Raw genomic sequence first — 10,430 nt, 5'->3', positions numbered from 1 at the left:
CTTTGTTGTTGCAAATTTTATGTGGCTGCTACGGGCTTAGCAAGAACTGTTCTTACCTACGCATCGAAAACCACAACGATTGTTTGTCAAGTTGGTGTTGTTTTAACCTTCGCAAGGACCGGGCGTAGCCACACTCGATTCAGCTAAAGTGAGAGAGACAGACACCCGCCAGCCACCTTTAAGCACGAGTGCTCGTAACGGTGAAACCCGTCTCGCGTAAGCGTACGCGTAATGTCGGTCCGGGCCGCTTCATCTCACAATACCGTCGAACCAAAGTATGACATGCTGGTAAGAAGTATGACTTGTATCGCCCACAAATCACTTGTGTTCTACTCGTGCATATAACATCAACGCATAAAACCTAGGCTCGGATACCACTGTTGGGGAACGTAGTAATTTCAAAAAAATTCCTACGTACACGCAAGATCATGGTGATGGCATAGCAACGAGAGGGGAGAGTGTTGTCCATGTACCCTCGTAGACCGTAAGCGGAAGCGTTATGACAACGCGGTTGATGTAGTCATACGTCTTCACGATCCGACCGATCCAAGTACCGAACGTACGGCACCTCCGAGTTTAGCACACGTTCAGCTCGATGACGATCCCCGGGCTCCGATCCAGCAAAGCTTTAGGGATGAGTTCCATCAGCACGACGGCATGGTGACGATGATGATGCTCTACCGGTGCAGGGCTTCGCCTAAACTCCGCGACGATATGACCGAGGTGGAATATGGTGGAGGGGGGCACCGCACACGGCTAAGGAACGATCCGTAGATCAACTTGTGTGTTATGGGGTGCCCCCCTGTCCCTGTATATAAAGGAGCAAGGGGGGAGGTCGGCCGGACCCTTGGGCGCGCCAAGGGAGGAGGAATCCTCCTCCTAGTAGGAGTAGGACTCCTCCTTTCCTACTCCTACTAGGAGGGGGAAGGAAGGGGGAGAGGGGGAAGGAAAGGGGGGGCGCCCCCCCCCCTCCTAGTCCAATTCGGACCAGAGGGGGGAGGGGGCGCGCGGCCCATGCTGGCCGCCCCTCTCTCCTTTCCCCTAAGGCCCATAAGGCCCAATACTCTCCCGGGGGGTTCCGGTAACCCCCCAGGCACTCCGGTTTTCTCCGAAATCACCCGGAACACTTCCGGTGTCCGAATATAGTCATCCAATATATCAATCTTTATGTCTCGACCATTTCGAGACTCCTCGTCATGTCCGTGATCACATCCGGGACTCCGAACAAACTTCGGTACATCAAAACTTATAAACTCATAATAAAACTATCATCGTAACGTTAAGCGTGCGGACCCTACGGGTTAGAGAACTATGTAGACATGACCTAGAACCATTCTCGGTCAATAACCAATAGTGGGACCTGGATGCCCATATTGGTTCCTACATATTCTACGAAGATCTTTATCGGTCAAACCGCATAACAACATACGTTGTTCCCTTTGTCATCGGTATGTTACTTGCCCGAGATTTGATCGTCGGTATCCAATACCTAGTTCAATCTCGTTACCGGCAAGTCTCTTTACTCGTTCTGTAACACATCATCTTATAACTAACTCATTAGTTACAATGCTTGCAAGGCTTAGGTGATGAGTATTACCGAGAGGGCCCAGAGATACCTCTCTGACAATCAGAGTGACAAAACCTAATCTCGAATTATGCCAACCCAACATGTACCTTCGGAAACACCTATAGAGCACCTTTATAATCACCCAGTTACGTTGTGACGTTTGGTAGCACACAAAGTGTTCTTCCGGTAAACGGGAGTTGCACAATCTCATAGTTGCAGGAACTTTGTATAAGTCATGAAGAAAGCAATAGCAATATACTAAACGATCAAGTGCTAGGCTAACGGAATGGGTCATGTCAATCACATCATTATCCTAATGATGTGATCCCATTAATCAAATGACAACACATGTCTATGGCTAGGAAACATAACCATCTTTGATTAATGAGCTAGTCAAGTAGAGGCATACTAGCGACTTTATGTTTGTCTATGTATTCACACATGTATCATGTTTCCGGTTAATACAATTCTAGCATGAATAATAAACATTTATCATGATATGAGGAAATAAATAATAACTTTATTATTGCCTCTAGGGCATATTTCCTTCACTATACTCCGACGGTGCTCCAAGATATTTTATATCGTGTCTCACACGGTTGGTGATAATAAACTGTGTGTGATCTACTTGATTTTTTGTCTTGATTTGAAATACATAATGGGGTCACAGCAGCAAAGGAGAGTGTTTGAATTGCTAGAACTTTTATCTGCAGTGAACATGCAACTATAGGTGTGCCATCATAATTTTTGGAATTATTCAGGGTTCGTTTGGACATTTTTATACATTAACTTGGTTTTCTAGGCATTTCAGGTGCACAATTCAAAATTAAACTACATGCACATGCTCCAGTGCACCAAAATGGGTTGTAAAATAATATATTATGTCCCATGCAAGAAATGGGGTTGAATTTCAAAAACCTCGGCACAGTGGCTTGCCAGCAAACTTTGAGATACTTGCTTTTGTAATTCTAGTAAATCCAAAACTCGTCTGAAATTCATGAACCTTGGCATGCTATCATGGAATGGCATCAACATGTTGGGGTAAAAAAAGTGTCCCGTTTGGGGCAGATTTTGGTATAAGCTTCTCACAAACCAGGGCTTCTCACAAGAAGCCTCATGGTTCTAGTATGGAAATGTGTCTCCTTTGTGGATGAAACAATATTCATCGCCTCCTCTTGCTTTCTAATTTTTTCTGGTGTCAACATAGAACAACATGAGTGTGTGTTTGGACATTTTTATACGTTAACTGAGTTTTCTAGGCATTTATGTGCATAATTCAAATTCGAACTACAGGCACATGCTCTAGTGCATAAAAATGGGTTGAAAAATCAAATGTGTGTCCTTGGTTGCATGCTTAGGTCACATGGAAGAAATGAGAATGAATGTCAAACACCTTTCCACCATCGCTCGGCCGCTAACAGTGAGATACATGCTTTTAAAATTCTAGTAAATCGGAAACTCATCTGAAATTCATGAAACTTGACATGCTATCATGGAACGGCATCAACATGTCGTGGTAAAAATATTTTCTCATTTGGTATAGGTTTGGGTATAAGATTCTCACAAACAAAAGCTTTTCACAACAAGCCTCATGGTTTCGGTAGGGAATGTGCCACCTTTGTGGACGAAACGATATCCATTGCCTCTTCTTGCTTTCAAATTTATTTCTAGTGTCAACATAGAATAATAAGAGTGTTGTGTTAAATTTTAGGATTTTTCGGGGTTCGTTTGGAAATTTTTGTACATTAACTGAGTTTTCTATGCATTTATGTCCATAATTCAACTTTGAACTATAGTCACATGCTCAAGTGCATATAAATGGGTTCAAAAATTAAATGTGTGTCCTTGGTTGCATGCTTAGGTCACATGCAAGAAATTGGAATGAATGCCAAACACCTTACCACCGTCGCTCGGCCGCTAACATTGAGATACATGGTTTTTAAATCCTAGTAAATCAAAAACATGTCAGAAAATTATGAAACTCGGCATGCTATCATGGAACGGCATCAACATGTTGTGGTAAAAATATTGTCCCATTTGGGGTAGGTTGGGGTATAAGCTTCTCACAAAGCAGAGCTTCTCACAACAAGCCTCATGGTTATGGTAGGGAACGTGTCACCTTTGTGGACGAAACGATATTCATTGCCTCTTCTTTCTTTCAATTTTTTTTCTAGTGTCAACAGAGAACAACAGGAGTGTTGTGTTAAAGTTTAGAAATTATTGGGGTTCGTTTGGACATTTTTATACTTTAACTGAGTTTTCTATGCATTTATGTGCATAGTTCAAATTCAAACTACAGGCACATGCTCTAGTGCATATAAATGGGTTGAAAAATCAAATGTGTGTCCTTGGTTGCATGCTTAGGTCCCATGCAAGAAATGGGAATGAATGGCAAACACCTTCCACCATCCCTCGGCCCCAAACATTGAGATGCATGGTTTTTAAATTCTAGTAAATCCAAAACTCGTTTGAAATTCATGAAACTTGGCATGCTATCATGGAACGGCATCAACATGCTGTTGTAAAAAATTTGTCCCATTTGGGGTAGGTTTGGGTATAAACTTCTCACATACCAGAGCTTCTGACAACAAGCCTCATGGTTCCGGTAGTGTTGGGAATATAACTATTTGTGTAAGCCGCCCAGGAGGGGCCGGGTTACGCAAAGAGATTCATCAGAGAGAAGCCCAAGGCCAAGCATGAAGATAGCGGTTCAAGAAGGGCTTAAGGCCCGCTGGCGACTTAAGGCCCGTTGTAGTAAACCTCTGTACTAATATTACTTGTATCATAAGGAGACTTAACTAGTCACCGAGCCGGACATTGTTTATAAGACGGCCGGGACTCTATAAGCCGCAGGGCATCCACCCGTGTATATAAGGGGACGACCCACTGGCGGCTTAGGGCAAGAAACAACTCATCGAGAACCAGGCATAGCGTGTCTCGCTCCCTGGTCATCGAAACATCAATACCAACCCAACTAGACGTAGGCCTTACCTTCACCGTAAGGGGCCGAACTAGTATAAACCCTCTCGTGTCCTTTGTCCCGATTTAACCCCTTCAAGCTTCCTAGTTGCGATGGCTCCACAACTAAGTCCTTTCACGAGGACATCTGACGTGACAATCGCACGACAGTTGGCGCCCACCGTGGGGCTAGCGCGCGGTGGATTTGAGTTCTTGAAGGGCAACTTCGAAGGGCTCAAGGGATACGTGGTGGGCCGGATGACCAAGAGTCGTCGTGGCAAGATCTACATCGACGACGAAGGCTGGGGTCCCGACGCCGGCTCAATTGAGTACGGATACCGGGTCCCCTTCGGCAGAATCCACGTCTTCATCGGCCGGATCGGTGAGCCGGGCCCTGAGCCGGACAACTGCACCGACCTCGTCGAGATGTCTCAGCGTGCAAGGAAGACCCGGACTCAACCTGTATTAAGGCGTGCCTTCGTGGGCTACGTCCACGGAGAGGAATTTCCCGAAGGATCTGAAGATGGGGGTGAGACGGACGTCCTCTCAGACGGTGACTCGTCCACCGGCTCAACAGATTCATTGTATCAGGTGCAAGACGGCACGCTCGGGGGCTGTTCCGATGGCAGCAGTATTCCGGACCCCTGTGAGCCGCCAAGATGGGCAGGGATCTTCATGGCTGGAACTCAGCCCGGTTCAAACTCTACAGCTGCGGCAGCGATCACATCCGGATTAGGAGCAGTCGGGGCAGGCAGCCCCGTGCGCCCACCGACTCAGGTATTGATGGATCTCATGGACAAGCTTACGGCCCTGTTAACCGCCATGGTTATTCCTGCAGACAAGGATGAGCATGATGCAGCGGTAGCACAGGTGCGTGAAGATATAGCGCAGGCCAAGGAGGCCTTGGCAGCTGAGGATACTAGACTAGCTACAGAGCGGGTGGCTCTCGACGCCCGGGCACAGCGCTTCCAGTCAGAAGCTTACCAGCTCACGATGAGCTTAAATGCATCCAATGAGGTAATGAGGAGGAGACATCAGAAGACTCAGTCTCGGTTACCTCCGAATTACGACCCTCGGGTTCTTTTTGCTACACCCGGAGCCGGCCCAAGTAACCCGGAGGCCAATCAGTTTATGACAGCCGGAACAGGAGGGCCGACTCAGCCTCGAGAGATGGCACCACCTCACGTGAGCATGCCACCGCCGCATTATGTACCGGTTCCACCGGGTCATTTTTCCAACCCCATGGAGAACTTAATCGCAGCTTCAGAGCGTTTGGCGGCTCTTCCTATGGAGGGTGACGGCCCGACAGTAGTAGAGACCCGGAGAGTCAGAGAGCTCCTCCAGACGGCTTTAGCTCAGCAGGAGACCTATTCTTACAGCCGGGACAGGATTCATTCGACTCCCCCGCCCTGGTTAGCACCACCTCACCAGAACCAGAGCCCGAGTTACAGCAGGCACATGGAGTCGGAAGCTTTGTCAAGCAACGCCCAACTCCGTCACCAGCCCGGTGGCTATAACCCGGTGCAAGATCGAATACGTCAGGAGGACGAGCAGGCGGCTCAGGCGGCAGCTCAACAGATGGCACATCAAGATTTCCCAAAGTATCCCACAACTTCCATTGAGGCGGGAGTAGCCACTAGAACCAGTGGTGTTCCTTGTCTGGTTCCGGCTCTACGGAACGTGCGGTTGCCCAAAGACTTCAAGGGACCTCGAAAGGTGCCGAATTACACGGCCGACTTGCAGCCCGGAGCATGGATTAAGAGTTATGAGATGGCCATGGAGCTGTTGGAAGTTAGTGACACAGCGATGGCTAAATATTTCACCATGATGCTAGATGGAACGGCCCAGTCTTGGGTAAAGGGCTTGCCACCCAATTCCATTGGTTCATGGGGCGAGTTAAAGGCCCGGTTCATCCAGAACTTCAAGGACACCTGTAAGCAATCTATGTCGATTGTGGACCTGACGGATTGCAAGCAAGAGGAAGGTGAGTCCACCACCCATTGGGTACGCCGGGTCAAGGAGATCATTCATTCCTCTAACAAGATGGATGCCGGCTCTGCAGTCCTTATGTTGGAGAAAAATTGCCGCTTTGAGCCGCTGAGACAAAAACTGGGGCGCCTTAAACGTGACCTCACGGATATTGGTACGCTGATGGCGGCTTTAGTCAAATATGCCGATTCTGGTAGTACCAAGGATCCCGTGTTTGACGATGAGAAGACAGGGAAGGGAAAAAGGAACGGCAATGGAAAGGGTCAGCAGCACAACCCGGGGAATCAAGGCGGCAATAAGCATAAGGCGGACGGTAACCCAGAGTTTGTGGCCAATGCCAACGCACAAGGTAACAACAAGAGATATAAGGGTAAGCCGCCTCGGTCGGGCGGGTCAGGCCCATCTCTTGAGCAACTACTCAATGAGCCCTGCCCAAAACACGGCACCTGGGAGCACCCCGCTACACACCTATGGAAGGATTGCGTGATCATGAAGGCGTTTAAAAACTCCAACACCTTCAATGGCAGTCACGGATCTGGCGGCGGCTCAGGGGCTGGCGGCTTTCATGGCTCGGGCGGTGGCTCAAATTCCAGTTTTCAGGGGAACTCAGGTGGTAATAATCAGCAGCAGTCTGGTCAAGGAGGGCAGCAGCAGTAGTCGGGTTACCAAAGCCATCCAAAGAAGTCGAGCGGTGGACAGTATCACGTGTTTACCACTAGCTTGTGCAAACGTGACCAAAAGGTTCATAAGAGGGCCGTAAATTCTGTTGAGCCGGCAATTCCTTGTTATTTGAGGTGGTCAGAGCAGCCAATTATATGGAGTAGAGAGGATCACCCTCCGCGGGTCGATAATCTAGGTCAGTTAGCCTTGGTGGTGGCACCCCAGGTTGGTGGATATAAGTTCACTAAGGTACTCATGGATGGCGGTAGCAGTATCAATATCCTCTACTATGAGACCTTTCAGCGCATGGGGTTGACTGAGAAGAATTTGAGAACATCCAACATTGTTTTCTATGGGGTGGTTCCGGGTAAATCAGCTTACCCAGTTGGCAAGATTGAGCTGGAGGTGGCCTTCGGAGATGAACATGATTCCCGGGACGAAAAGTTGATGTTTGAGGTGGTCAAAATCAGGAGCCCATATCATGCTCTGTTTGGGCGGCCGGCTTACGCCAAGTTCATGGCCTGGCCGTGTTATGTTTATTTGCAGCTCAAGATGTCGGGTCACAAGGGCACCATCACTATGCATGGAAGTCGGAAGGTGGCCCTGGAATGTGAAGAAGGTGACGCGGCTTATGCTGAGTCGGCCTGTGCAGCCGAAGAGCTTAAATTTTATCAAGACAATGTTGACCCGGCGGACATGACCTCCCTCAAGAAACCAACTACTAAGCATGACCCGGCGTTGAAGTTTAAATCGGCCGCTGAGACAAAGCTTGTTGACTTTACCCTAGGAGATGCCTCTAAACAGTTCAGTATCAGTGCCAATTTGGATCCTAAATAGGAAAGCACGCTCATCGAGTTCATCTTTGAGAACCAGGATATCTTTGCATGAAACCTTCTGACATGCCTTGTGTACCGAGGGAACTCGCTGAGCACACTCTCAATATTGATCCGAAGTATAAGCCGGTCAGGCAGTTTCTCCGACGGTTCAACAAGGAGAGACGGAAGGTTATTGGGGAAGAGGTGGCCCGACTCTTAGCGGCCGGGTTTATTGTGGAAGTTTTTCACCCAGAGTGGTTGGCTAACCCGGTGCTTGTCCTCAAGAGGAACGGCACTTGGCGGATGTGTGTGGATTACACGGATTTAAACAAAGCTTGTCCGGCTGATCCCTTTGCCCTCCCCCGTATTGATCAGATTATTGATGCTACGGCGGGTTGTGAACGTTTCGGTTTTTTGGATGCTTACTAAGGTTATCATCAGATCAAAATGGCAGTTAAGGACCAGGAGAAGACGACTTTCATCACTCCGTTTGGAGCCTTCTGCTATGTATCTATGCCATTTGGACTCAAAAGTGCCCAGGCAACTTATCAGCGGTGTGTGCAGAACTGTTTGCATGATCAAATTGGGTGTAATGTTCATGCTTATGTGGATGACATTGTGGTGAAGTCCAGAGAAAAGGAAACCTTGATATCGGATTTGAAAGAGACCTTTGATAATCTCCGGGTTTACAAGATGATGCCTAACCCGGCCAAGTGTGTATTTGGTGTACCTGCAGGCAAGCTTTTGGGTTTTCTGGTATCAAACAGAGGCATTGAAGCTAACCCAGAGAAGATTCAGGCAATTACCTCTCTGGCTAAACCGGTGTGCATCAATGATGTTCAGCGATTGGCGGGTCGCGTCGCTGCTTTAAGCCGGTTCATAAGTCGGTTAGGTGACAAGGCCCTACCGCTGTATCAAATGATGAAGAAGGTAGACACTTTTGTCTGGAGTGAGGTTGCTGATGCTACTTTTGAGGACTTGAAAAGACAATTGTCTGAACTGCTGGTTCTCGTGGCTCCAATTGATAAAGAGCCTTTGTTGTTATATGTGGCTGCCAATTCACGGGCCGTTAGTGTTGCCATTGTGGTGGAGCGTAAGGAGGCTGGCAAGGAGTATCCGGTTCAGCGGCTGGTTTATTATGTCAGTGAGGTACTCATTGAGTCTAAGCAAAGGTATCCACATTGGCAGAAACTCGTTTATGGAGTGTTTATGGCCAACCGAAAGTTGAAGCAGTACTTTCAAAGTCATCCTATAACTGTGGTAAGTTCTGCCCCTTTGGGAGACATCATCCAGAATAGGGAGGCTACAGGACGAGTCACCAAGTGGGCTATTGAGCTTGGGCCTCATGGTTTGAAGTACATGCCTCGGACTGCTATTAAGTCTCAGGCCTTGGTGGACTTTATCAATGATTGGACAGAGTTGCAGGCACCTAAGGAGAAGCCAGATAACACATATTGGACTATCCACTTTGAAGGGTCTAGGCAGCTAGAAGGCTCGGGGGCTGGAGTGGTCTTAACTTCCCCTCGAGGTGACAAATTTCATTATGTACTCCGGCTTATGTTCCCATGTACTAACAATGTAGCTGAGTATGAGGCCTTACTTCATGGTCTTCGGATGGCCAAGGAAATGAGTTTAAGCCGAGTAAGGTGCCTGGGCGACTCAGATCTCGTCGCTCAGCAGGTGTCAGGCAAGTGGGATTCTAAGGATCCTCTCATGGCGGCTTATCGACGTGAAGTAGATGTTGCGGCTGGACATTTCAAGGGTTATCAAGTGGAGCACATTGATCGAAGGAAGAATGAGGCGGCTGATGCTTTAAGCCGGCTCGGATCTCAACGTAAGCCGGTGCCACCTAACACCTTTCTTGATGTTTTGCAGAACCCTTCTGTTAAGGTGCCTACCGAGGAAGAACTAGCGGTGCCAGACCCGGAGGCATAACTAGTGGCGGCTCATGTCATCCCGGATTGGACAGTGCCTTATTTGGCTTACATGACCCGGGGTGAATTACCTGAGGATGAGACCTTAGCAAGACAAATTATCAGGCGTTCCAAGTCCATGACGATTGTTAATGGCGAGTTACACCATATAAGTGTCACTAGGGCGTTTCAACATTGTGTGTCACCTATAGAAGGCCAAGAAATACTCCATGAGATCCATGAAGGGGATTGTGGCCATCATGCCGGGTCAAAATCTCTCATAGCCAAAGCTTTCCGTCATGGTTTCTATTGGCTGACGGCTCATGCTGATGCGGAGGATTTGGTCAGCAATGTGATGGTTGTCAAAAGTTCTCACAACGAGCTCATGTGCAAGCTCAAGAATTGAGGATGATCCCAATCACTTGTACGTTTACGGTCTGGGGGCTTGACATGGTTGGACCTTTCAAAAGGTCTAAGGATAAAAAGACACATCTGCTGGTGGCAGTGGACAAGTTTACCAAGTGGGTT

The sequence above is a fragment of the Triticum dicoccoides genome, chromosome 4B, assembly GCF_002162155.2.
Source record: "Triticum dicoccoides isolate Atlit2015 ecotype Zavitan chromosome 4B, WEW_v2.0, whole genome shotgun sequence".
In the NCBI taxonomy this organism is placed as follows: domain Eukaryota; kingdom Viridiplantae; phylum Streptophyta; class Magnoliopsida; order Poales; family Poaceae; genus Triticum; species Triticum dicoccoides.
Note: the sequence above shows the minus strand (reverse complement) of the source record.